General features: G+C 46.7%; 1 long non-coding RNA gene across 1 annotated transcript; it reads left to right on the plus strand.

Annotated features, from left to right (window-relative positions):
* Window positions 1-26,947, plus strand: LOC125941564 (uncharacterized). The gene is made up of 3 exons (XR_007464447.1): window positions 1-90; window positions 9,028-9,177; window positions 26,730-26,947. It is a non-coding gene; the product is annotated as an uncharacterized LOC125941564 (long non-coding RNA).

Below are 26,947 nucleotides of genomic sequence, written 5' to 3' on the forward strand. Positions count from 1 at the left end.
GAGCGATCTGTGGTTTACCAGCAAATAATAGAGCAGGAACACTTAAAGCTACAAAGTGAAAAATTTCGACAGACGCAATTAAATTACGAGGTAAGTGATCAAAATGAACAATATTTCGTCTTTAAGCGTGAAATCACCGAAATCACGGGCATGCGTGCCTTTTCGCGAAGACCGTTTTGTAGCACCAAATGTGTCATAAATCCAAGGCTGTTGCATTTGTTTAGTGAAACCGCGGAATATACATCGGTTAACTTATTAGCAGAATTGGGTGCCTTGCATTCGAGTAAGCCGTCTATATATTCACATACAATAATTAATCCCTCATATATTGGTGATGGCACAGAAGGAAAAGCGCGCTCACGCTGCTGGTCAAGAGACTAATGATAAAGTTACATGTAATGTGTAGTTTTGGCTCCCACTGGCGGCAACCTTTCTTTTAGCCTATCTTCATTTCCTTTCACCTTATTTTTTTTTGCATGTAAGGTTCTAAAAAATACTTCCCGTAACCAATCTCTGGAATTCTTGACTGATTGGTTTATTTTGTTGTGTGTGGGAGAACTCAGAGGAAGATACTATATACACTGTATTTACACTGGAAGCAGACCGCAAGTCAGACACTCGCTCGTGCCAAGCAAGACTCCTGAGACTGTATCGGCTTTCTTGGGGTGGCTCGTCCTTTCAGGATCTGTCTATGGTGCCCTAATACTACCCCCCCCCCCCCCCCCCCCCCCGGTGGCAAGGCGTCGTCCCGCAGCTGTTAAAGAATCTGAGGCATGGGGAAAGTTTGAGTACATGAGTCTGGTTGTGTGGACAAGGTCACTGGTTGTCACAGCGGAGGACGTAGTGGGCTTGCCTAGAATGATTTCATAGGTAGCATCGGTCACTTGGCGCAGCACGCGATATAGGCATGTGTAACGGGAGAGTAGTTTCTCACAAAGGCTAACTTTACGCGATGGTGACCAAAGCAACACGAGGGTGCCGGGAGAAAAATGCACATCACAGTGACGGATGTTGTAGTGGTAGTGTTTGTCTTGAGAAGCTTGCAGACGAGCGCGTGCAAGTTGACGAGCATGGTCATGACTGGCGATAGCATTACGCTGATAATCTCTAATTAAAAGCAGTGTTGAATAGAAGAATAGTAGCATTCGTAGCATTAGTTCTTTGTTATACAAGAAGTTGAACGGAAGAAAGCAAGCAGTTTCTTGACGGGGAGAATTGTAAGCAAAGGTTATGTAAGGCAGAGCAAGGTCCGAGCCACGTAGGCACGAGGTGGCAATTTTATGCTGAAAAAGAGCAGACACGCATGATGTAAAAGGCTGCACAAACAGAATGGCTCTTGTAAACCTAGTTATCACGAGTGAAAAGTCTGTTTGGCTAGGATTTGCGAAGATTATGCACACAGTATTTCATTAATGCACGCTTCCTAATGCACGCTTCCATGCCTCTCTATAGCGTGCTAATCTGGCGTCTCTTTGCTCCGGTGTTTCAGCAGCCAGCATTGCCGTTGCTTGACATTTCGCAGCCCGCCGTCTAGCTATATCGACTGGATGAGTGGATTTAGCCTGTGACTTGCACTAAAGCGCACGCACAGGCGTCCCAGCCGGCGCGCCATCTATGGCGCAACTGAGTGACGAAGCACCAGCGAAGGAGCCGTTAAATCCTCCCCTAGTCACGTGGTACCGTAGACGAGCTTTCGCTCTGAAATGTGCGTCCACAGCCTGTGAGTATTTCACGGGGAGCACCATACATCAAAATGACATCGTGTAGGAGGAAATCCGCAACATCATTTGCGCAAGTGGTCGGAAGAGCGCGTGTTATGGCGTAGCGCGTCGCGTAGCCCACAGAAACAGCAACTGACTTGTTTCCCGGTGTAGATTCTGGAAAGAGGCCGAGAATGTCTAAGCTGACACAATGGAAGGGTGAGTGAGTAAAACATTTATTGAAAATGAATAAATAAAGGAAGCCACGCTGGTTGGGGCCCCTATTCCAGGGCTCCACTGGCACGAGCGGCTCGCTAGGCTTGGTCCAGACGGGCCAATTGGCTCTCCCGGCCTCGTCCGCAAGCCATGCCTCCAACTGCCTATTCCTCATGAGTGGATGTTTCATTATTATTGGGCTGTCTATGTGCGGAGGCCTCTTGGGACACTCCCATGGGATGTGTTTTAGTGTGGGTATTTCTGTGCACCACGGGCACTCGTCAATGAACCTCGTGGGGTGCATTCTGTGTAGGTGGTGCAGGTTGGGGTATATATTCGTCTGAATACGATGCCAGTCCCTCTCCTGTTGGCTGTTAAGATTCGAGTGAGGATATCCAAAACGTCTCCGCTGTTGCCTTTGCTGTAAAATGATGTCACGGAAATTAGGTGGAAGGTCGTCGCTGGGCCCTGCCGTTGCTCGGACGTTTAATCCTCGAGCAATACGGTCTGCCCTCGCGTTCCCTGCCAGTCCCTCGTGTGCTGGACACCATATGATAGTGTGGCGCCCTTCTAGTCGATTGCCCAAAATTTTGATTATTGACTGGGGTGCCGTCCCATTTAGAAACAGGCGGCAAGCTGCTTGTGAGTCAGATAATATGACAGCCGAATTGGTTTGGCGCTCGGCGTCGTGAATGGCCAAGGCGATGGCTGCAGCCTCTCCAACGCATGCCGAGGAGGTTTTGAAGGATGCCGTTGTAACGTTGTTCTGACACGTAGAGACTACGGTGAACGTGTCGGAGCTGGTTCGACTAGCATCAGTGTAATACACTCCCAGTCCCATGCCGAGACGTTTGTGACGAGTCTTTGCCCTTGCTCTGCGTCGTCCGGGATGGTACTTGGGGTGCGTGTTCTTGGGAATTGGGGCCACCGCGATGTGAGATCGAACATTGCGGTCTATCTGTGCTGTCTTCTCTCCGCAATACTGGGGCCTCAGTGTAAAGCCTAACCTCGCCAATACTTCCCTGCCCTGGGTTGAAGAACAAAGTCGTTCTTTCTGAGCAAATAACGATGGAAGGAATCGAACGATATGTCGAGGGGCTGCAGGTAACCATCGGAGAGCTGGGATGGCTTCTTGCGTCGTTGGCATAGGTCACAAGCGACGACGTAACGTCGTAGCAAGGCCCGGAAATGCAAACGGCAGTGCACTCGGCTGTTGGTTGGAGATACGCCACGATGTCCCACTGCTGGCGCGTCTTGAAGCTCTTCTAGAACGTTTGAGCGGCGGTGTTTAGGAATTACAAGTAGGAAATTGTAGTCTTCAGGTTAAGGATTGCGACGGTACAGAGTACCGTCGTGGTGAACCAACAGGCGTGGAGTAGCATCGGCTGGAGAGTGTTCAAAACGGTCCATGAGTACTTTCGCGTAGGCGTCACGAGTCAGCTCGTCAGCTATATGGAGGAGCTGTGATACAGGGAAAATCTAAGCAGCACTGTCGGTATTAGAGGGATCAGTATCGTCCACAGGGGATTGTGACAAGCGGTCAGCGTCTTGGTGCAGATGGCCAGAGTTATAAACTAGGGAACATGAAACCTTATCGAGCCTAAAAGCCCACCGACCAAGCCGACCATTAGGGATGAGAGCCATGAGAGAGCGTGATAGTAAGTAATAATGAGAAAGGACGACCGTAGAGGTAGGGACGGAACTTCGCACCCGCCCAGACAAGAGCAAGGCATTCCCTTTGCGTAATTGAATAGTTGCGCTCCGACGGTGATAGGGGGCGGATTGCATAACCAATAACGCCATCCTGGCCATGCTGACGCGGGGCTAGGACAGCACGTACTTCATGACCATTGACATTTGTACGCAATTTTTGAGAGGCATCCGGGCAGAACTGGGCGAGGATGGGTGGTGAGGTGAGAAGGGTGACGAGACAAGAGAAGGCGGCGGCAGCTGAAATAACCCACGAAACTTTTACGCTTTTCTTCGAAAGATTAGTAAAGGTTCTAGCAATTGCCGCAAAATCTTGAGAAAAATGGCGAAAGTACGAGGATTGCCCTACTAATCTGAATGCCTGCGGCTGCCTTCGGCACCGGGAAGTCTTGGACCGCGCGAGTTTTCTCGGGACTAGGCTGCACTCTGGAAGCGTCGACAAGATGGCCCAAGACAATAAATTGGCGACCGCCCAAACGAAATATTGACGAGTTGAGTTGCAGCTTCGCCTTTCGGAAATCATCAACTGTGGTTCTTAGACGCTCAAGGTGAGTGTCAAACGTTGGGGAGAAGACGGTGATGCCGTCTAGACAGCAGAGATATGTGGACCATTTAAAACCTTGGCGCAAGGAGTCCATCATTCGCTCAAAGGTGGCCGATGCATTGCTTAATCCAAAGGGCATCACTTTAAATTGTTATGGGTCATCGGGTGTTATGAACGCGTTTTTTTTCTGCGTCCATATCGTCAACAGTAATCAGCCAATATTCTGAACGTAGGTCAATAGAAGAGGAGTAACTGTAACTGTGAAGGTCTTCAAGGGTGTCGTGTATACGTGGGAGCGGGTAGACTTCATTCTTAGCAATTTTGTTCAGATCATGATTTTCTACACAGTTGCGCCGCGTGCCGTCCTTCACCTTAACCAACACCCCAGGTGATGCCCAGGGACTCGAAGAAGGCTCGATGATGTTTTTATCCAGCATTTTGTTCATTCACATTCGATTACACGGCTTGCCTATGCACTATATACAATATACAGTCCCGTTACAATCCCGTATATACACTATACAGTCCCGTTAGTATATACACTACACTATACAGTCCCGTTAGTATATACGGCAATAATAACTATTAACCTTAATCCAAAGGAGTCACAGTTTCAGTCGGACACTTTCACTGAGAGCGCGTCTTCGTCGTCTACGACACCCAGCTCAGTCCTCAGCTGCCGCCGAAGCGGCAAACCCACAACACAGGCAACTGTTATGCACGTGGCATTACCCCCCTTTCAGAAAGCATCGTCTCGATGCTTCAAATGCGGAAGGAAGAAAAAAACTACACAAAGCACATACGCGGCAACACTAAAATAATGTTTGTGAACAGGAAAGTATCATACTAGCGGCGAGAGGAAATTAGAATGGCCTCGTCAACGCAAGTGGAACGGTTTCATTCTGGAAACATGGACGATGTCCGTCGGCTGGACATGACGGGATCGCCGACATGGTTTCATCAAGGAGGCTGAGGTGACGGAGAACCCTGTAGGAGCCGACGTAGCCGCGCAGTAACTTTTCTGACCGGGCAGCTGGCGGATAGGGGTCCATAACCAAACATGGTCACCCGGTTGGTAGACAAACTCACGATGGCGAGCGTTATGCCTGTGGGAGTCTATGCATTACTGTTTCAGGATTACCTCGCACGCAAGCATGCGAGCTGAGTCTGCGAGCCCGATAAATTCCTCCGCGTCAGTGGTAATGTCGGATTGTTGCGTCCTGCAACAATCCAGCATGGCGTCCAGCATGGCGGTTGCCTCACGGCCGTGGAGCATACGGAAAGCAGTGAACGCAGTAGTTTCTTGAACAGCAATGTTGTATGCGAATGTAACGCAAATCAACACATCGTCGCAAATCTTGGGGTCGCTGTCGACATACATGGAAAGCGTGTCAGCGATTGTCTTATTTAACCTCTCCGTAAGAAGATTGGTCTGAAGATGGTATGAAGTGACTCGGCGATGAAATGTTCTGCTAAGCGTCATGGCGTCTTGCGTCGTCTAAGCTGTGAAAACAGCACCACGATCAGTTATGAGTAATGCTGGTGAAACATGCCGGAGGACGATGTTGTGGATGTAAAAGTGCGCGATATCACTGGCAGTAGCTCGCTGAAAGGCTCCTATTTCGCAGTATCGCGTCAGGTAATCAGTCGCAACCATGATCCAACGGTTGCCAGCAAAATCCTTCAGGAAGGGCCCGGCAAGTCCATGCCGATTTGTTAAAATCGTTGTGTTGCAGGTATAACATCCTTCAGGAAACCGGCGGGGCGCCGAGGTGAAACCTTTCGGAGCTGGCAGTGGCGGCAAGTTTTCACGTAATGCTGGACTTCCTCCGCAAGCTTTGTCCAGTAGTAGCGTTGTCGAATTCGGGCCACGGCACGCGCGAATCCCAAATGGCTTTGTCAAATGAGTCAGAGGTTCTGCGATTGAGGAATAAAATTCTACAAAGCGTCTGTGGTTTGCGCAGAGGCCCAAGAAGCGACGAACGTCTCGTTTGTTGGCTTGTGGTGAAAAAGCGGCGACAGCCATGCTCTTTTAAGGGTCTGGCCGAACGACAGCGTGGCTAGCAACGTGGTCGAGGAACTTCAGCTCCTGATAACCGAAATGACATTTCTCAGGTTTTAATGATAGGCCTGCAGAGCGAATTGCAACGAACACGCACTGAAGTCGCTGTAAGTGTTGTTTAAATGTTCTAGAAAAAACGACGACGACGTCTAAATAGACGAGACATGATTCCCACTTGAGACGTGACTGCACGGCGTCCATCATCCTTTGAAAGGTTACGGGAGCTGAGCATAATTCGAAGGGCAACACCTTAAACACGTACAGGCCGTCAGGAGTTATGAACAAAATCTCACGATCACGTTCATCAACTTTGATCTGCCAGTAGCCGCGGGGAAGCGGGTCCACATCTTTCTTCGTCACCTTGTTCAGCTCGCGGTAATCCACACAAAACCGAAGTATTGCCGTCCTTCTTTTTTACAAGAGCTACGGGGGACGTCCATGGGGTGGTAGAGGGTTGGATTACGTCGTCGTCGAGCATTTGCTTTACTTGACCACAGATCGCCTCTTGCTCCTTTTGTGACACTCCGTAGGAGTGCTGACGCACGGGGCGTTCACTCGGGTCTGTTATAATGCGGTGCTTCGCGATGGGGGTCTGTTTGACTCTTGACGTGGGTGAAAAACAGTCACTGAACATGCATAAAATACTTAGTATACACTATTTCTGTGGGGCTGAGAGCTCAGGATTTACGTCGACTGTACTAACCATCGCGTTGTCACTCTTTACGGCAGCAGAATGCTCAGCAAGCGTAGAATTAGGGCATCCCCGATCCCTTCAAAGTGAGCAATGGCCGTAATCTTTACCAGCTGTTGGTACTCACCGCTGAAGTTCGTAACTGAAAGCTCAGTCATGCTGCAATTTTTTCTTCACATTGAGCCAATGTTTTCGCTCCGGTGTCATCATTGCCGTGAAATTTAAGGTTAACCTTGCGGCAACGGTCTTCGAAATCAAGTCGTTGGTTATTAGCGACTATGGCTGCAGAGCTTTCTCCGACTGTCCGGCTGTCTATGTCTGAAATACGCTCCTCAAGTGATTGCTGAGCCTCTTTCAGCTGGTTAAGGCTACTCGTGAGTTCATCGTGCTTTAGAATGCAGCTCTTCGGCGCCCGTTCCTTCGTTGAGCGTCGGCGTCCCTCGGCGTAACCGAGCGAATGAGCACAGGGAGAGATGAAAGAGAGCGCCGAGCGCAGCGGGGGGTGATAAACGTCGAGGGCGGAGATGGCGCGAGGAGGAAAGCGGAGAGGAGAGTAGGGCGAAAAGGTGAGGAGGAAAGCGCAGTGCCGCGCAAAACGTTCTGCGGCGAGGGCAGTTGCGACATGGCGGCAGAGGAGCGTGCGTCGTCTGCTCACCCATGACGCCATCGATAAGGCATGCGGCGAGCGTGTCACCGATATGAGCCGCCGTGGTTTCTTAGTGGCTATGGTGTTGGGCTGCTAAGCACAAGGTAGTGGGATCGAATCCCGGCCACGGCGGTCGCATTTCGATGGGGGCGAAAACACCCGTGTACTTAGATTTAGGTGCACGTTCAAGAACCTCAGGTGGTCGAAATTTTCCGGAGTCCCCCACTACGGCGTGCCTCATAATGAGACCGTGGTTTTGGCGCGTAAAACCCCATAATTTTTAATACGATATATGGAAACAAAGGCCCGCGCGTCACCCACGTGCTGCTCCTCGCAATCTCCCGAACAGTGAGGCAGTCGCGCCACACTTCACTCCGTTTGCAACGTGCCGCGCGAGCCAGATCTTCCACGCCAGCTCATCCAAGTTGTTTTATTTTCAATCTCGACTAAACCTCAAACCTATATTATTGTTGGAAATGGATATGTTATAAACATATTTTGTTGGTATATCTGTGAGCTGTTCGAAGCATGATCGGTTTATTTATGTATTTACAATATATTCGTGGGTTAGTATATATGTGAGTATGTGTGCCAGAATATGTTTATGTCACCTGTATGTGTTATTAACGGCAATGTTTTTATCATTAATCTGTTTGATATCCTGAATGTCACCACAGCTAAAAGTTTCTATATTGCCCGGGCCCAGTCAAGTTGTCAAAAACAGCGTGTTGTCCAGGTATCCTTACCAGAAATGTATTTTTTTTTGTGGAAAATAAAACTGAAATGAAAAATATATCGCAAAATGAAAACACGTATAGAGCTGCGCTCAAATTTCGCATTAGGAAGTATCGTAAATGTCGGTGAATTTTGTACCCAATTTTCGTGCAGCGATTTCATGAAAGCAAGAAGCTGGCTGTATTGTTAACCAGCTGGATCTTCCTTAGGTGGCCCTGCATTTACCACAGTGTCACCAGACATAAACAGTAGCTTAGCAATGTGAATTCACTCGGTTAGGGGCTCAGAAAACCAGATGGACATCATGTCTGCCGACAACACCGACTAGCCCAACACTCAGTCCTCCAGTACTATGTTCGTTCGTAGTAGGTACCTTGAAAAACATTATTCGGGAATATATTGCTTGGAAGGCAGCTCACTTGTTCCAAGGCGTTTTTGAGGCTTGAAAGAAAGGTGTTTCAGCATCCCGTTCACCGAAATTGATAAATAAAAGAAATCCATTGTAGTACGCACAATGGTTCCATCAGGTAAGGACAATTACCTATGAGTTAAGCTCATGTATGCATTGGATGTCAGAGCTGGTTTAGAGGCAACAGGGGATTTTTTAATATTTTGTTTCAGCACCTTGTATGCGGAGTGTAACAACAGCAACACCGTTTATTGGTGAGTGACAGTATTGCTTCCAATGCCGTTCTAACCACTGATCATTTCTCTCTACTCTAGGTTCACACTGCCGCCATGCCCGGCTGGGTTTTTAAGGGCATTGTGGATGAATACGAGACACTACTCCCACACGGGATTACTATGGGATGCATGTTTTTCATGGTTGCAATAATTGCCGCAATAAAGGAGGAGAACGAAAATGGGACTTCGGTAAGCATAAGTTATCCTAATGTTTTCTGCGCATACATCCTAGAGAACTGTGAGTCTGCACGTTACGCCTAGGCTGGCGCCACTGCAGTCGGTGACAGCCTAAGACTAAAAGGTCATATGTACGCTGTCAAATTCAAATACATATTCATAGATCACACGAAAATTTACTCATCCGTAGGCAGTCGTACAGATGTGGTGTGATTACAGAGAGCAATATGACATATCCCACATGTAATACATCGTATTTGATACAAACAAAACAGACAAGCAAACAAAACAATAAATAGTGTCTGCTTGACACTGGCTTTGCCACTTCTACTACAAAAAATACAAAAAAAAACGTGTGCAGCTTGCACTGGTGGCGCAAGGCTGGAGTAAACAGCGGAGCTGGTGATCGACCTAGCTCCTCCAGGTTTTACTAGGTTTGGCTAAGTTTTGCTCGAAAATGCTAAGCGCTGCTAGGCACGGTATGCCGAATCGGCTCGCCGCCGACACGCCGATATTCGCTTGGCCGCGGGACGCGCTTCAAAATGAGTGGCTTCTTCTTCGAGTGTCCGGATCTCCTTTGGTCGTCTCATGTCAAGGCTACATGTACGCCACAGAGTCCACGAGAGTTCTGCCACCGTCGCGGCGGCAGTCGAGGAAGCGATGCAGGCACGTTGGGGTACTCGAACCCGTTCTTCGTGCTGAACTGTGGCAATCTTCCCCTGAGCACAGTCTCGCGGCAAGTCCTACACACACACGCATTTTTTCGTGGTCGGTAGCTTCGGGAAACGCTTCGCGGAGCACTTGGGGTCCGAAATTACGCTTCTCCGAGTCACGCGCAGAGTTCGGTGTCCAGAGGTTCACGTCAAACCAAAGCCGGTCACAGACGCGGTATGAATGTCCAAGCTCTACGTTGAGGAATTCCCGCTCGAAACGGCCGTACGCTCCTCCATGGACTCCTACGAGCTCAGCGTCGTGATGCGGCGGCTTCTCTGTAGTCTGAGTTTTCGCGCAAGTTCCGGATACCGATCCGCCTTTGTTCCCCTTCTCGATCGGCGTATTCGGGATCTTCTGAGTGCGCCATCGCTCGGCATAGGCTCCCTCGGCTCTCTGTGCAGGATCACCTCGACGCCGGCGATTGTATTCTTGCTTGTCCAAGCGGCGTGATTCCCGGAAAGCGGCCTCTAGCTTCCTCGGGAGTGCAGTTCTGCCTCGGTCTCCCCATGGCTGCTACTATAGTCCACTCCCTAGCAACCCTGCTACGGTGGCTAGATGGGTAGGTGTGGGTAGGCAGCTGCTGCTCAACTATTGTATCGGCTTGTTTGTATGAGAGGTTAAACCCGACATTGATTCCTTCTAGATCGCCGAGATCTTGTCTCAGCGCCGCCTCGCGGGCCTGCTGGGCAGCCCAGAGTTGGTCGCCGAGGTGTACATGCAAAACATTATTGAGAACCTCAAATTCACGAATGACACCAGGGCATACACAAGTACAGAGTACCTACTCAGGCAAACATAATTTGGGCATCATTCTGGGCGTAAGAAAACTTTGCCTCGAGAGATGATTAGGTACCGCGTAGACAAGCGGCGAAGAAGCTCGGCTAGCCGAGTTTACGCAGCTGTTCTTCTAGCTGTTTTCATAGTATCACCCCTAGTTTGCGCAGTCTGGGTACATTGCTTTATTTTATTGCCGAGATGGTTCTGTAATGTTGCGGAAGCACCATAAAACGTAGTTAACAATGTAGAAAATGAGACTTGCAAGCCAATCTCGACGCCATGGGGGACGCACGGTGGATATTCCAAACATTCTTGCAAGCAGATTCCTGAAGGTGCGTGCTACAACGCACTCCTTTACTACAAGCGTGTTGGTCTCTGTTTGTGCGCAATGTGTGCATTTATCACTCGGTACCACTCCGTACTCGCCTGCTCTATTAAAGAAAAAATAGAGGAGGCCCTGGCCCCACTGATACTGCCAATAAACATTTTTCACATAAGATGGCAAATCAGGTGAAAGCACGGCTGTCCATGTTTGTGTAGCAGCTGAGCCTGGAGGTGCAGCTGTCGCGCCCATTTCGTAAAGTCTGGGGTCGCACGCCACTTTGTATACAAGCTGAATTTGTAAGCGCGCAGCCGCCGCATACTGCGGTGCTGGCATCACCGCTGTCGGAAGCATGTTGCCTGTACGTTGCGGCGTAAGCGTTTGAGAGTAATGACTCAGCCAATAAAGGAGCAGTGGCCCAGCTGGGTACTCATCATCATCAAGTAAGTCACACGTACTCTTAGTGCACAGCAGTCTACCAAACGTAACTATGCACGGCAAGCTCCATCCTCCGTTGGCTTTCGACAGGCGCAAAAACTACTGCGCTGCGTGTTGAGACTTGTTTAACCAGAACCATGAGAATATAACCATGGTTACATTATACACGTGCGGTTGGTGACGGCGGGAGAGCTACGCCTGCAGTGGACAGCCGTGTACTGCACAATACGTTTTTAATGAAGAAAGCCCTTCCTGCTAGCGGTAGTCCGGACTCAGTCACTGCTTCGGACTTTACTCCAATGCAGCTAACAATGCAAGGCTTCATTTCCGTATCATATATGATTGAACATGCAGTTATTGCTTTTTTTTGTGAGGAGCAGCATATATTTGTTTCCTCGCGAAAGAATACAATTGAGGGCCAAGTGTACTCTCTTTCAGGCTACACCGTTCCTTATCATTGTCATTGATGATAACGTCACAAAATAAAAATTGCAGCAGCGTTTATGACAACACTAGCGTGGAGCCTGCCGTGTTCGCAGAACTAATAAAAACGAGAGCAAATAACTCTGAACTGAAGAGATAGAGGGTTTCTTTTTTGGCTTGTCAAGCATCGAAAACTATACATGCGAATCAAAAAAGCAGATAAGCTTCGGCCTAGATACCGAGGCTATCAATTAGGTAATGTATGATGATGTCGCCAAAGTAAAGGATATTATATGGGCTCAAGCTGAGAAATGTATATTACATTTTTAAAGCAACTGTCAAGGTTTTTATTGACAGGATACGCAAGGAGTGAGAGGTCGAACTCCGTGAGGCAGTAAGAACTGGCCCCGTGCGTAAAGCGCTGGTGATGCGCCTGACTGACCGGCACTTCTTCGTTCTATCTCATACGCTGGAGATGCGCCGGGCTAACCGGCACTTCCTCTTCGTTACATTTGTGCCCCAGAGAAAAAGATGCCATCCTGGCAATCTAAGCACAAGGTAACGTAGAGGGATCGCAGAAGGGCTTGAGTCGACCTAAGTGAACAGTTTCGCGACCGCGACGGCGCTGATCAGAAAACGGCGACACAGGCTCTACGACATAGTTCACGGGGAAGCTCAAGCAATTACACCGTAAGGTCCATAAAATATTGGCAGCAGCTTAGAAGAAAGGCCAGGAGCTAAAGTTCGAACCCACAACCATACCAATGAATCGGAAGGGAAGCTGGGGAGGATCAGAGCCACCACGCCGAAGCTACTGGTGTGTCTGATCTACGGCAGTAAGACAATGCGCGAGCTGTCTGCATTCTTCAACATGCTGTGCAGATTACGATGCAGGAACACCTTCTGACGAATGAGGCTGGTAGGGTAGAATGGTATCGATTGTCCAGTAAGGTTCGCGGCCGTACAGTACGAAAAACTTAGAAAAACCAGTGGTGGCTTGAGTACCAGTATTATAGGCAAATGGGACGAACGGAAGCATAGCGTCCCAGTTGTAATGGTCGGATGCGACGTACATGGCGAGCATGTCGCCAAGAGCACTGTTGAAACCCTCCGTCAACCCGTTCGTCTGCGGATGCTGGTCCTGTGGGTGATGTGACACTTCTTCAGAAGCGATGTCACGACTTCAGATGGAAAAGCGTGACCTCAATCACTAAAAAGTTCCCCGAGGGGCACCGTGACGAAGAATAAAATGCCCAAGTATGAAGTATGGGCAGTTGCAGATGGAAGTACAGCGGTTTCTGCATAGCGTGTAAGATGATCCACTGCAACGATAATCCAGCGGTTGCCAGCCCCGGTACAAATAAGCGGGCCGTAAAGGCCGTTTCCGACGAGATCAAAAGCACGGGACGGACAAGGAAGCGGTTGTAAAGGGGCGACAGGGGAAGTAGGGAATGATTTTCGGCGCTGGCAGTCGAGGAAGCAGCGGGCGTACTTGTATATGCCAGGCCAGTAATGGGGCTGACGAGCTGAAGTTTTGATAGTACTGTGGCGCAGCCTGTTGGCGTGCAACGAAGTTGGCTGGGTAGGTTAAGATGGACTGCGTCCCTTGAGCCACGGAGGTCTCGCTCGCTTTGTACGTTGTCTTGAATTCTTTGAGTAGTTTTCAGATTCGAAAAGTGCTTGAAACGTACGCAGGGCCTTGTGCGCTGGTGCCTGCATCGTCACATGTGGAATGTGAGCGCTCTCTGTTTAGACAAACGGCTTCGAAAGCAAGGGAACCTGACGATTATGCTGAGAAGCGCGCGGTGACGAAGCGTGGTAGCCGCTGTTATGGTTGCTTGGTAAATTGTCATGAACGTGAGGGTCGTAATCATGGGGCGCTATAACTTAAAGCTATTCCCAAACTGTTTTTATTCCAATCCCCTGACGTCACATTTACGTAACCACCGACGCATCCAGCGTTGTCTGAACACCCCAATCACTCTCCTTGTTTATACGAGGTCACATTTGTTCGCTTTCAAAAGAAATAACATCGCCTGCAATCAGCTGTTTTTCTTACCTAATTGGCTGACAAGAGGTGATGAGCACGCTCTAGTGGTGAGGGTTTCGATGGGGCCGAGCCAGCACAGTCAGAATAGATAACCGCATGAAGAGGGTGGTTCCGGCTTCTCCGATTGGTCCGCTTCGCATTACTTAGCTTGCGGTGGCTGGTCGAAAATCGCGGCGGCGTGTCACAGAAGGATAAGAATGCCGTTAAAACGGATTCTCAGCAAGGAAGGGTTGGCAGAGCGATGTCGTTTACGTGCCGAAAGGCTCGTTAACGATTTACTGCCACGCAAAAAGGTTCATCATACGCAAATAAATACATGCTCACCGGCAGGTGCGAGTAGCGAGGGCCTGAGCGATCGGCGGGCAGCCATCTTCTATTCTTTTCGGAAAGGGCTGTCTCTGGCTATTCAGAAAAACCTTCAGTTTTGTTCGGCATAATAATGCATTTTTTTTGCGTACACGTCACTTTGAGGCGGTGAGTTTTCGCGGTTTTGTGAGGTCAAGTGACAGACAGGCGAAGTGGGCGTAGCCTGAAAACATTGGACAAATAGCAGAGGCTAATGGTGAAAAGGCGTCGAATCAGGAATAATTACTTTTTGTTTCGCAGTTTGATCATCATGCATAATCAGCATGTACACGTTATACCAGATAGGGAGCTATCGCGGTTTTCGTGACGTCGCCTGAGTAACAGGCGTAGTTGGGAGTGGCCCGAACATGTTTTGACCAATCGTGGTGGGCTGATTGCAGAATTCAAATAGAAAAGTTTGGAAGAGCTTTAGGTTATAGCGCCCCAAGTTCAGTTTCCAGTGGCGGCCTGTCCGGACCCAGATATTCTTAGCACCCTCTGCCGCGTCGCAGGTCTGACCGCCGCCTCGGTCAGGTGCTCCGCAGCCGCTGGGGACTGAGGGCCATGGGTTAATTGTAGGAGTCATAAGGGAGGTAGTTGCCAAATACTGCACCAGAGAGACCAATTCCTGTTCTGGTGAGGGAGTGACTTTGTTGAAGCTTAGTGGGCCTTCCTAATTTGGTTGCACCTGGACTAGTATAGCTCCACTAGCTCTCGCGATATCTTTCTGCCGTTGTCAGGCGCCACTCCATGCCTGGAGTGGCGCCTGTCAACGGCAGAAACGTCATCCTAACGTCATATAAATTCACACAGGCTACGAATCCAAGTCACGAGCGCCCCTTGACGGAGCAGAGTGAGCGAAACGAAACACCTTCTGTCGTAGTGAAAACACGCCAGGTGATGCGTGATTAAAATTAAATTATGGGGTTTTACATGCCAAAACCGCGATCTGATTATGAGGCACGCCGTACGCGAGTGTTTTCGCATTGCGCCCCCATCGAAATTCGATCGCGCGACCTCGTGCTCAACAGTCCAACACCATAGCCACTGAGCAACCACAGCGTGTGTGATGCGTGAGGGGAGAGGGCTTCGGAAGCCGGAGCACGGTCCCGGTCTCTCTCCTTCACCCCCACTGGGTTTAGCTACTGCGCGTGCCTGGCGGACTTGATAACCACTGCTGCTTCCTCGGTCTCTGCCCATAATTTGACCACCGACTTTTACTGCGTGGCTTGGCTGTAAAGTTAAAAACTTGAATGTAAAGTTAAAGGAAAAGAAACAGTTACGATAGGCTCATTCGGAGGAGGTCAAAATGAAAGAGTCATGAATTTGGTTGAAGTTAAGCTGAAAAAGTGCCTACAGTAGTCAAGAAGTGCGGTTGGAAGCACTGGAGGTACGCAGAATTTCGAAAGAGAGATTACCGCTCCTGATTATTTCATTGACGGTCAGTATGAAGAGGACGGATTCAAGCTGGCTGACGGTTTATGTAGAAGCACGTCATGCATGAAAATCGGAATACTTATTGAATCAGACCAGTATTGGCAAGTAATGACAGGTGGGATCCGAAGACTAAAAAAGAGGTTTACAGCAGCAGAAACCATATTCGGCTGTACAGTACAAGGTCAAGTTAAGATATCACCAACAATAATGGGGAAGTCAACCGCAATGGCACTCAACGTCATCGTGTATAACTCTGACATAAACTCTGGGCATAAAGTGCCCTGAAAAAGAAACTAAAAGCCAAGAAGAACTGATTCAGCACTTCAAGAGACACTTAAAATTTGAAGAGAAGCGATATTCTGTCAGACTTCCATGAAAACATAACGTTGAACTTGATGACAACAAGAACGTAGCTATGAACAGATTACAACAACTCACTCGACGGCTACTGAAGGACGAAAGTATACCCCATCCTTACGATAGTGCGATTAGAGTTTATTACATAGTGGAGTAGCAGAAGTGGTCGAAAAAAAGTAGACCGATTACACACTGCTACTACATGACGCATCAGGCAGTATAAAGGAAGATAGACAAACCACAAAGATAAGAATAGTATGTGATGCGTCGTCACCGTCGACAAAAGGGTTTTCGTTAAACGAGAACCTCGAAACGAAACCGAATCTCAATTGTGATCTGGTGCATTTGCTGATGAACTTCCAACACCATCACATGGAAATGACAGCTGATCTAGAGAAAGCATTTCTGCAGCTTTCAACGCATGAAGAGGATAGAGACGCATTGCGTTTCCTTTGATGGGACAGAATTCCAAGTGGTAGGAACGCAAAAGCTGTAACATGGAGAATGTCAAGAGTTACGTTAGGAACAGCTCCGAGTACTTTCTTACTTGCAGCAACTGTGCTAAAACCACCTATGCAAGTTGGAAGATAGCTTTCCGGAAACGATTAAGCAGCTGAAGAACAACATTTACATCGACGACGTGATACCGGGAGCCAACTCACCAGAAGAAGCGCAAAAACTTTATAAAGAGTCAAAAGGAATTTTTCAAAAGGCGTCCATGACACTCAGGAAGTTCAAAACGAATGAGCCACTATTACAGGGAACTCTAAACCTACAATAGGCACAGAAACCTCCACCCAGATAAAGGTACTTGGCATCAGATGGAATTACGAGAAAGATAGACAGTACCTCCCATATTTTGACATAAAGGACATCGATACGAGTGGTCCAATTACGAAGCGACAAATGTTACAGCTAACAGCAAGAATATACGATCCGCTGGGTGTCTTCACACCATTCACAGTGACAGATAAGCGAGAAATACAGAACATGTGGAGGAAGGAAACAGTTTGGGAGGAGCCACTACCAGAAGATGAAACGGCGTCGTGGAGGGACTGGATTCAAGAGCTACGATCAATACAAGACTTCACCATACCTAGATGGTTTGATATTACCCAACTAGCCAGCCTTTCACACAGCTCTTCATTTGTTTTCCGGTGCAAGCCCGTACGCTTACGGAACAGCAGCCTAATAGATAAATAACGAAAACCAAAAAGTCTGAGCTACTCATCGCAAAAAGACGAATAGCTCCAATGAAAGAAATGTATTTGCCGAGACTCGAGCTAATGGCTGTGACGCTGTCTGCACGCCTCTCTGACTGTATCAGAACATGATTTGTAAGAAAACTAAACGAAAGAAGATATTGAACAAACTCTACCCTTGTTCTAAGTTGGTTACGCGGAAAGAAAGAACGCGATACCGTTGTCGAACACAGAGTGAAGGAGATAAAGGAAAAACAAAATTGTCAGACTGGAATTACGTTGCAAATGAAGAAAACCCAGCTGATTTGACGACTAGAGGTGTAAGCGCAGAGCGTCTGATAAACTCATAGCTATGGTGGCATGGTCCAAAATGGATAGTTATGAAAAAGAAAACTTCAGAGAAAACCGAAGCAGAAGAAGACACTGAGAATATTGAAAATTATCTGACTGACACATGCACGTCAAATGTGGCAGTGATTGAGACGGAGATGTATGGTAAATACATACGATTGCTCAGTGACAGCTTGGGTTCTCAGGTTTATCCGAAATATACGAAAAAAGAGCCCGATCATCGGAGATCTTAGTTTTGAGGAACTGAAGAATGCTGAGACGACAATAAAACTTGAACAACGACCCACATGGGAAAACATCGTAGAGAGCCAGAGCATTCCTACGAAGACAACAAGGATGTTTATTCATGGTATGAAAGTCTTTGAAGACGGGCAAGGTCTGATAAGACACAAAGGTCCGCTATTTCAAAGTAGAATAACATAAAACGAACGACATGCTGGACGACTGGTGGACCGACTGGTACAATGTTGCTGGTACTGCCATATTCTTCAGCTCAGGCTGCATGGAGGAATAAGCGTCACATTATCACAGCGAACTAAGTACTGGATAATACAGGGAAGACAGCTGGTAATTCATGGATGTCTAAAGAACGTGCATTCATGGATGTTTAAAGTGCCAACGATTTGGCGGCTGACCACTGCACCAACTTCCTGCTGGCAGAGTCAACGAGCGACAAACATTTCAAGTCATTGCTGTAGATTTCGTGCTCCGTTGCTTATAAAAGACGCAATGAAAGGCCCTAAAAACAGTATATTGCAATATTGCTATGTGCTACTACACGAGGTGTACATCTAGAACATGTGGAAAACACGACAGCAGAAGCATTCTTACACGCATTCCGAAGATTTACAGCGAGACGAGGGCTATGTTGCAACATTTACAGTGACAACGCAAAGACGTTCAAGATGGTCAACAGAGACATCAATCGTATGATTAAAGAACTACAGGGCGAAGTCTTCAAGAGAGCAAGCCAAGCAGATCAAATCAAATGGAAGTACATCGCAGAACAAGCACCTTGGTGGGGAGGCTTTTACGAAACAATGGTATGAAGCATGAAATTAGCAATGAGGAGAGTTATCGGAAAAAGATTTATCAAGAGATGCAAACAATCACAACTGAAGCTGAAGCTGCCGTTAATAACAGACCATTGACCTATGTATACAGCGAACCGGATGAGCCTCTACCTATTGTACCGGCTCATATAATAAGCGGAAAGCACAGGATGAAAGACATTATTAAAGTGAAAAAATGTCAACATAAAAGAAATATGGAGAAGTAAACAAAAAATCACGAAAGATTGGTGGAAATGATGGAACAGGGACAATGTGAAAGAATTGAGAGAGCAATGTAACGCAAGAAAGCAAGAAACGACAGGGAACCGAGGAGATTTAGCTTTGCTCGGTGCACGCACTCCGAGATCCTTCTGGAACTTGGCTAAGTTTATGAAAGTTTATTCTGGAGTCGACCGGAAGCTGCGCTCCTATCTCTTAAAAACCAAAGGAAGACTCGTTCGGAGACCTGTACAGCATCTTTACACACTGGAATGTTGCTTCTCCTGATGAGAAGAAAACTTTTCGCCGCCGGAAGTTGTTGAAACTCTTGGGAGCCGCCAAGACGAGAAAGAACGGCGGGCTGCAAAGGCGCGCGTGGTGAAAAAGCAATAAAAGAAAAGAAAAAAAGAACAATCTTGACTTCGTTCGCATCGAACGCAGCTGTCTCGTCTCGTTTCTGCGACAGTGACTGTAGCTTTGTGGTCGCTATGATAGACGGTCATGCGTTCTGCAACGATGCTGGAGCGGGAATGGCTGCGAAGGCGGCGGGAGGCATTAGCAGCTTTCGGCCGCCTTCGCGTCCAATCCCGCTTCTGCTCCTGCCGTCATTCTTCGTAGGACATGCTGCGCTTCCTCAGTCCGCACATTACACGGCGCTCCCATTACATATTTTTTTCGTAATGCTTTGTTTAGACAATTCATTGTCTGGGATGAAGGGGCTAAAGGCAGATGCAACTGCCTGACAGAGGCCCCCCTACCCATACATTACTCAGCGGGTGGGACATTATGAAGGATAGCGCAACAATGTAGAAAAAAAAATGAACAAAGTGTATGCGGCACGCAATCAAATACAAAAAGAGCAAGAATCTTACACTGCATACATAGTATAGCATCGGTTAATGCGAGAGAACAAGGAAATATTTAAACAAACAAATAATACTAATCAGTGTTACAAAACATTATACAACAAATAGGAGAAAAAATGCAAGAGAACGAGTAGAGACTAAAAAAATGGGGAAAAAATCTCGAGACCAAATAGAAGAGCTAAGCACCGTACAGAAGTTTTAAGAGCTAAACAAAAGATAATTTCTAACCTTTTTCTTGAGACTGTAAGCCGACCTGCATTCCTGAATCATATTAGCGATTTCTCGATTATTACTTAGGAAATGAGGTACTAGGTAGGCGAGTGTCTGAGTACTATAATTGGTTCTAAACATAGGTGTTCTAAGTCGGTTATGCCTAAGGTGATATTGTGAGTTGTCAGATGGCGAAGATGTGGACAGGGTATTTGGGTCATGCAAAACTTCCTTATGTGTATACATAGCAAGCCTTAATTGGAATAACTGATCTACTTTGAGTATGTTTAGTTTGGAAAAAAATGGCGCTCTGTGTTCAATTCGTTTAAGGTTCTCTATGCAACGAACAGCTCTTTTTTGTAGGATTGTCAACCTATCTAAATTTGTCTTAGTAGTTGTACCCCAGATTAGTAGACAGTAGTGTAGATGTGAATGAACAAGGGCATAGTATGATTGAAGTTTTAACCATTTTGGTACCAAGGTTCTCATGTTATATAATATTGAAATTGACTTGCACATATTTGCATGGAGCTTGTTTACATGAGGTGTCCAGCTCAAGTTCTCTTCGAAAACAACACCTAGGAATTTATAAGTAGGAACCCGTTCGATAGGAGAGCCTTTAAAGCTAATACAAGTACTATAGTCATCAGGTTTAATACGGCTTTTAAAGATAATATACTTAGTTTTTCCTACATTTAGTTGAAGCTGATTTAAATTCAACCAGTTTGATAATTCTGTTAACCAACTATTAGCGGCTATTTCAAGTTCAAGTAAGTGTTTGCCTGTGAAAAAGATGCTAGTGTCGTCTGCATAGAGAATTATGTCAGGGGTTCGCGGTATATTCACAATATCGTTTATATAAAGAATAAAGAATAATGGTCCAAGGATGGAGCCTTGCGGTACGCCATATCTTATCTGTTGTGATTGGAAACGGTAACCATTTACACTAGGTAAACTGCACCCTGTCGGATAGATAACTGCGTATCAGATTTAATACCAAACCTCTAACACCGTAGCGAAGGAGCTTACGAAACAAAATGGGATGCTTAATGGAATCAAACGCCTTTTTAAAGTCTGGAAATAATCCAAGAATGCATTGCTTATTATCAATATAAGTAACTAAGATTTCTTTAATATCCAGGAGTGCCATTTCGGTTGATTTCTTTTCACGGAAGCCAAATTGTTGCCGGGCAAGCATTTGGTGGTCGCCAAGGAACTACATTAATCGTGACTTTAGTGCATATTCTAAGCTTTTCGAGAACAAAGGTAGCACAGATATAGGCCGGTAGTTAATTAAGTCGTGGTGAGAGCCACCTTTGTGGATGACTACTACTTTAGCTATCTTCATGCCTTCAGGAAAGGTGTCCGTGGCGAAAGCTTGATTGCAGATATATGCTGCAGTGGGCCACATAGTAATTCAGCAATATGTTTAATTGGATCTACCTTAATGTTATCATAACCAGCAGCAGTATTTTTATTTAACGATTTCAGGTATTTGACTATTCCTCGTTTACTACATTGAGTCAAAAAAATAGATTTTGCGCAGGGAGAAGAAATATATGTTCACAGTCGTTTGTTGTGTCACCTGTCTGACCTGCTGCACCTGAAGTAAGGAAATTATCATTGAATTTATCCGCTAGACTGGCTTCAGTGAACTCAACGCCGTCAATCGTTAGTGTCGTAGGAAGGCTATCTTTTGATTTACCTATGAGTAGACGTGCCGACTTCCAGGCTTTCCTGGGATTACAGCAGACCTCAGCAAATCTAGCCTGATAATACTGAATACGGGCTCTCTTCAAATCCGAGTTTAATTTGTTGCGAACCTTTTTGTATTCCTGTAGTAGAGATATGTCTCTTAGTCTAATGAAGTTATGGTATAGTTTATCTCTTTCTCTAATTCTGTTGTAAAGATGTCTGTTAATCCATGGTTCCTAGACTTGCTGTGCTTCTTATAGTATTGGAGTGGGAAGGCAGCATCATAGGAACTCTTTACATGTTGCAGGAACCGTTCATATGATAAACTAGGGTTTTGCTCACTGTACACGTCACTCCAGTCAACACTCTCAACACTAGCATGAAATATAGACAAGGCATTGGCATTGAAGGAGCGATATGCAACCGGAGCATCGTTATCATTTTTTTTCTTTCTTTGCCGCAGGGAAAAAACAAAATACTGATAAGTGATCGCTCAAGATCAGTTGTTAGCACACCAGCGTTGACGTCACTTTTATCATGGTTAGTTACGCATAAGTCGAGCAGTGTTTCAGTTGCTGTTGTTATTCTAGTGGGCAGTCCTATTAAGTTTGTGCATGAGAATGACTCGATTACATCTAGAAATTGTCGACTTTTTGGGCTGAGCAATAGCAGATCAATATTAAAATCACCAACAAGGACAATAGGCAAACTCCTTAAGGACGCATATTCAAAAACCGTATTTATAAACCAAAAAAATTCTTGCGTATCCCTGATGGGGGCGATAAACTGAGACGATCAGAGATGTTACACATTTAACAGCAATAGACTCATAATGTGCACAAACGGAACAAAATTCGGGAAGCACCTCATATAAGACATCTTCTTTGATATATAATGACACTCCACCACCTCTGCGATTCGGTCTATATACACCTTCATGTTTATATCCTTCGAAAAATACTACATCGAACGCACATGAGTACCAAGTCTCAGTGAAGGCCAAGAAATGAAACGTATGACCTAATGAATCAAGCAGTAAATCAGTTTGTTGGTTTCTCAGATCTGCGTACATTTAAATGGAAAATCGACATTCTGTCCTGCTTCTTAAAAGAGGGACACTGCACAAAAGATTTAAAAGATTCAGCATTATGATATATGGCTTCATGGAAGATAGCCATGATAGCAAAACTCGCAATTGAACACAAGTTATAGAAGAAAATAAGTCATTCAGCGAATCTTATCAAGGTCGCTTTCACTGTCAATGCGCAGTGCTCGATCACCAGGCATCTTGCGCACAAAAAACTTGCTGTTTTTATACCACGCGAACTGATAATGAAACTCCACAGCCTTTTCCTTCATTAGCCAAAGAAGTTTCTTGTTCTGTGGCGTGAGATTGTCAAGGAAATACACGTCTGAGCTAGCGGCTTTTAATTTGGCCTTCTTAGCCATCCACTGATCACGTGTGGCACGTGATGCGAAACGGACTAGAACGACAGGAATTTTGCCAGTTTTTGGCGGAAGTCTGTGCACGCCTTCAACTTCGGAGCTAGACAATTCAGAAGGGAAAGCTTAGTTGCTAATTATTCAGCTTCCGAGCAAATTTTCATTCTGGGTGACAGGTAAACCATGTATTTCAATATTTTGTCGTCTGCTGTATTGCTCTAGGACATTGACTTGCTTTTGCAACTCAAGCACATTCATGTTGGTGTTAGATGATCGGCGGAATCTGCCCTCTTTTTAAGGGCGGTTATTTCAGTTACTTGCTTTTGCATTTCAGCAAGCACCGAATTCATATTGATCGGACAAATGCTGAACAGACAGCTCCAATTTGTCCACTGTATTCTTTAATACCATTAGTGCATCCACCTTGCTTTGTATTTCAGGTATTTGGGCCAGCTTTTATTAATTTAAATAAGTATTTTCTCGAAGGTCAATTCATGCTCACCGGTGTGGCTCTTTTCGCCACGAGCCCTTCGGGCCGCCAAAACAAGGCATGTTTGGCACTTCCATGTTTTCTTTGCGGCATCGTCTTTTTTGAAGGTCGTCTTGCTCACACCCGAACAAGCTCCCAGGTGATAGCCGTATTTGCATTCAGAGCAGGTTGGGTATGTACCGTTTTCTAAGAGTGGCTCATAACAAACTAAACAGGCATCGCACTCGGACATATTGAACAGAGCAAAATCAATGACTCACGGCAACAATGGTCAATGAAAGGAAGCTACAAGCTCAACAGGAAGCCACTGCATCAGCGGCGGCGGCATGGCCGGAATGGCCGGAATGGCCGACGACATGGCCGGAATGCAACTCAGATAACGTGCCTATGCAGTGCGTGGCGTCACTAACCAAAGAGAGACACCCTTTGGCTATTAAACGCAGCCGGGGAACACGAGTGATTCGTTTTTTTTTTTTTTTTTTTTTTGTTTATCGAGACCACGGCGTGTTTGGTATACGCGCTCGGTTTGCGCACGCAGCAATCCTCTGGAAACTAGCGTATGATAGCTCCACTGTACAAAAAAGAAGAAAAAAGAACAGAATAAATTCGAAACTAGGGCGGTACAAAGTTTTGAAACTACGACACCATGCTCAGAAGCAGAGTGTCTTACCCACAGGGTAAGTGCCACAACGCGTTCGCTTGCCTACGCGCAGTTAATAACTGGAAGGACCGCTCAGCGGCGTTCACATTGGACAATACTGCTTTTTCATTCACAACTCAGAAGAATTTATTCGGTGTCCTTGAATTATTAAGCATGAAATGCTTTTAGCTCCCGCTGTCCGCGCCCTGGAAGTGAACTTGAGCCAAAAGACAGAGCCCTTATCCAGAAACTCAACCGAGGTCATGCGGGGATTCAAAGAGAACATCGGCGCATTGCTGCGAGAACAAAACGAGACCATCCGGGCAACCAGTCAAAAGATAAGGATCACAGTACGTATGTTAGATACTTCCCAAATAGTTACAAAAAATATTGCTTCCGATTTTTTTGCTTATGTTCACAATATCACTGGAGCGGTCAGTTCACAATATCACGCCAGCGGTCCGTGAGTTTTGAGCGGTGCGCGACAACAACAGAATCACCGCCCAAGCACTCCGTACAGATGGTCAACCAGCGAAGCGGAAACGTGCGGGCCCGTTCTTTACTGGGTTAATCAGTACGGTACTGCAAAGTATTTCTCAATTATTGGTTACGTCTTCGTAATTCTTAATAATGCTTCACACACGCTCGGCTGCGACGGAGAATACGACGTCAATGACGGTATGGCCACAGTCCACCGTTGTTGCATTGCCGCTTGCGATTCTTCGAAATTAAATTGCTTCAAATTAGTCCGTCACGGTAGGACAATGAATGGCTCATACCCCCTTAAGAAATGGCTCATACCCCCGTAAACGTGGCCTCCCCAATAAGACGACAGAAGAGAAGTGAAACTCTACGCTGGAATGATGAGAGGCAACGGAGCCAGCTGTCGCAGAAGACGACGAGACGAACGCGGAAGCAGTGGCACAACCGCGTTCACGCGGTTGCACCGAGGGGCGTCAACGAGCCAGCTGTGCAAGAAGACGACGACGCTCGAGCCATTGCTGATGATGATGCTTTCTGGCTACAGGCGACAGACGGACGAATCGGCTAGCCATACACAGCTTCGCTGTAAATAGTAGTGACAGATGCTGAGCGCGCTGCACTGTTGGAAGAAGAAAAGCGCTTGAAGGTGGCGGCGCCAGAGAGAGCAAAAGACGCCATATGGCAGCCATTTCGTGCTTACATATACTCTCGTTTACGGCAGAGCTAGCCTGTTTTGTTTACCATTCGTTTCATGAATTTACAAATGTGCCACGGCTGCGCAAGCACGGAAGAACATGCGTGCGCACGCGTGAGTGTTCACAACGTGGGCGATCTGTTCTGAGACGCAGTGATGCGTTTTGGCGGCCCCCTATTGCGTACCCGGTAATATCTTTCCGACAGGTGTGTACATAAAACGAGGTTCAATGTGGGGGCCTGTATTGTAGCAGCCACCCAAAACGAAGTGGGTATATTAATTGCGAAGCAAAAAAAGAATTCAGGGGAGAATGGCGACACGCATAGAGTTTCGCACTATAAAACCTAGAGGAAAATGTGGCGCTGCTGCGCTGTGGTATCCAAGGGAATGCTAGTATATTGTGGAGTCGGATTGGCATCGTTCTTGGAGAACCAGAACGCCTTGAAGACGCGCCTGGCTTGCACCGTTCCGTCTGTCACAATGATTCATTTCCTGCTAAGACAGGACGTAAAAAACTGCTTTAGCTTTATTATTACACAAAAACATGTTTTGTTCAATTTTGAGGACATACTATTGGATGCACAATTCTATGAACCGTAAAAAGTATCAGCTGGCCGCTAAAGTTGGAGGGCAGACGACAAGATTCTCGCTCGCTTGGAACAACTTGTCGTCTGTTCTTGCTTTTCTTCGCTTGATGCTGCATTGTAGGTGAGTAAACTTTATTGAGAGATGTTATATGGGTGAGTGAAAGCCTTTTATGTAGATTTTACTTTAAGAACGCATTATTTGTGTAGCCATCTCCACGTTTTAGACGAAGCCTTGTTCAACACCAGCCAACACAAGCCTCGCAGACACATATCCCGTAATTCCCATGAGGGCACGGCAGCTCTTTAAGAAACTCGCATAGACGGTGGCGCCAGTTTACCCTCTAGGTGTTATAGTGAGAAACTCTATGGCGACACGGACACGGAGAAAACGAGGGCACGTTGAAAACGACGCAATACATTGTTCCTTCACATTGTCCTTGTCCTGAGCTCTGTTCCTGCCGCATTGTTTTTAACCAACTAGCTAAAGATCTAACCGAAAACGCATTTCATCGCTATACCTAGCAGGCCTGCATATAAGCTTTCTTCTCATGATCAAGATTAGTCGGTTCTGCGGAAGCAGAGAACGCGCAGAAATGTTCGCGTAAAAAAAAAGTGTTGCTCACGCACTTCTTTAGTGCATTTAGAAATTTGGACGCACAACGTTTAAATTGGACAGGGCCATCCGGAAAGGGAAGATCCGCAAGTAAAGCATTCGCGCTCTATAAAATCCTTCATTGTGATCTCTAATCGTTTGTGTTATCTTTTCCAGGAACACCAGTGCGTAATGGGGTTATCTGATGCCGAGTTTTTCTGGGGCCACTACCTAACGGCTCTGCTCACGTTCCTGATCCCGTCTTGCGTCGCTATCGCGGTAATGTACCTCGCTGGAAGTAAGGAGCACCCATATGGCCCGGGAATGAACCTGAGCCTGCTGATCGTGTCATTCGTCATGTTTGCCATTCAAGGGTCCCTGTTAACCATACTCAC

Source organism: Dermacentor silvarum, chromosome 11 (genome assembly GCF_013339745.2).
Source record: "Dermacentor silvarum isolate Dsil-2018 chromosome 11, BIME_Dsil_1.4, whole genome shotgun sequence".
Lineage (NCBI taxonomy): Eukaryota > Metazoa > Arthropoda > Arachnida > Ixodida > Ixodidae > Dermacentor > Dermacentor silvarum.